Source organism: Tauraco erythrolophus, chromosome 19 (assembly GCF_009769465.1).
Source record: "Tauraco erythrolophus isolate bTauEry1 chromosome 19, bTauEry1.pri, whole genome shotgun sequence".
Classification (NCBI taxonomy): Eukaryota; Metazoa; Chordata; class Aves; order Musophagiformes; family Musophagidae; genus Tauraco; species Tauraco erythrolophus.
This window is the reverse complement of record NC_141483.1, coordinates 4783251-4785829: the sequence shown is the minus strand read 5'-3', so window position 1 is coordinate 4785829 and position 2579 is coordinate 4783251.

The following is a 2579-nucleotide window of genomic DNA, read 5'->3' as shown; positions in this document are numbered from 1 at the left end:
TAATGCTCAGAACAGTCTTTATTGTTTGGGTATCGTACGATAACTAACGCAATCTGAAAAGAAATACAGTTACTGCAGTAGACAACATAGCCTGAGAATATTTTCATTTCCCAGTGATAATTCTAATGTTTTATTTATATTTTAAGTCTCAGAAGAGTTGAATGATATTATTATGCATTTCTATAATGACTTATTTACAGTACTCTGGTTCCACTTATAGCAAGTGTTTTCTTTTTAAAATGGAAAAAATCCAGAGACAGGCAATGAATAAGATTGGATGAATGGCACGGGTGGTGTACAAGAAGAAAATGAAAATCTTAATCCTGTGCACGGCTAAGGTTAATAGGAGGGGAACAGACTTATTTAAAACAGTAGGTCAGCTGGAGAACATACGTGGGACCTTCAGATTTACTCCCCATGGCAAAGAATAGTTACACTGAATGGCAATAATAAGTGATGCAAGGGAATACTTTCCTTACAAAAGCTAAGAAATCAGCTTTCAAAGAGCTACAAATCATGTGCATAATGGGACAGAAATATCATTTCTATTTATGTATATCGTAATGGTGATATGTGCGTCATTCTTCAGTGTAGCTGGTAGCCAGTAACTGCTGAGAGTTGGAAAAACTTTGTGCTCTGGTTGCCAGTTCTTTCTCGTGGTGTGCACGAGGATAAATGACTTTGATTTATTCACTTTTTTATGATCTAAGTCACAAGATTTTCAAACATAGTGTTGACATTTATGGTACACACAACACCCCTCCTAAAATTCTTAATTGTGAGAGTCATACATATGTCAAGAATCCAAGTCCTTGAACCTCTTATCAGTATTTTTCTCATCAATTCTCCCTGGTTTACTTGTATTTTCAACACAATAGTAATTCAGTATTAAATCACATTTGAGAATACTCTTCCTTTCCTGAAATTTCCATGCAAAAGAGTTCCTATCTGTCTGTGGTCTTTCGCCTTTGTTCAGCAAAAGCCGTTTCCAAGAGCTTCTGCTCATTTCACTTTTCTGTTTTCAATACCACACCAGAAAGGTGGGAGACCATACTTCTGGTATGTGACAGGCATTTGTCTGTTTTTTTCTGGATCGTATCTCTGGAAACTGCCATATTTCAAAGAGCAGGCCCATAAGCACACTGAACTTCGCCTGATCTGCTTGAGTAAAACATGCTTTGAAGCATCTGGTGCTTGACATCTGTGAAGGCAAATAATCGAGCTGAAACACAGTCACAATCTGTTCCAGAAATCCCCGTGCCTCTAACAGCCATTTTGAAGGAAACGGCCAGAAGAGTATTGTTAGGCCAAGATGAAAGATCCACCAAGTCAAGTTGGTTAGGAGCACTGAACAGAATGTCTTCCACACAATCTAAAGTTTTTTTTGAGTTAAAGATTTAATGCCTTTTTGGAGGTTGGTTTGTTGTCCTTTGAACTTGCCATTCCATATTATGGACAAAGCAGTTGCAAAAGGCACAGGCAGAGCAGATCTGTGTTTTCTTTCCCCTGCCAGAGGTGGGGGAATTAGATGCTTTTTGCCTGGTACATTTTACATACCTTAATGAATCTTGAGTGTCTACTATCTTTTCTCACTTGCTTTTGAACGATAACTTCCTACAGCAGATGGATCCCATCCTATCACGTGTTTTCATGGTAGAAGATTTTTGTGCTGTCTACAACGTCTGACTCTCTACCGGAAACTTCATTTGAGCGCTGTCAGTCATTATTTCTGAGGCAGTCAAATGACCATCTCATAAAATGTGATAAGGTGCTGAGAATTTTGTAAGAGTCAATCACTGTTTCCACATCCTTATTCTTTAACGCCAAGTATTCCTTCTTCATCTACAAATACTAAAGCGGTACGGACTTTCTGGTATCATGGGTGTGTTTTTCACTCCTCCTTTGTGCAAGCTGAGGAAACACCTTACATCTGAGAAACGTTAAGATACTTGCCTGTACGGCACATGTGAAAAGAGGCCGTTGAGCAACAGATGGATGCGAAAACAAACCGTGTTTACTTTCAGCTGTTTCTCATCCGTGGGCACCGCTCTTCCCAATCGTGCAAACCCAAGGAATGGGCAGTGGGAAACAGCGGTTGGATCACCTGGGTGCCCTTGCTGCCCTTCTGGGGTATCTCAGCATGAGCGGCACGGGCACCGCGACCGGCACCGTCTGCCCTGCTCTCCTCTGGAGGCTGGTACAAATATTCAGCGGAAACATGCCCTTCTCACAGTATCTCACAATTCTGCGTATGACACCCAGTTCCTCGCGGTTCCCTGCATTGGTACACGCCATCCCAGGCTTTCCTGGGTCTTGGGAAGACCTGGCCTGCAGCGCACAACCGCCACCCCCCCGCTTTTCCCGTGAGCGCAGCCTTCCCCGGACTCTTTGACAGAGAAGGGCAGACACCGCGTTCGGAAAGCCTGGAGACCCTCGGCGGGGGGTTGCTGCGCTGCCGGCCGCAGCCCCGCCGCGGGCATCTTGGCGGCGGCTGCCCTGAAGGACTACAGCCCCCAGCATGCTCCGCGGCCCGCCGGACTACAGCCCCCAGCGTGCCCCGCGGCTGACGCGGCCTCAAG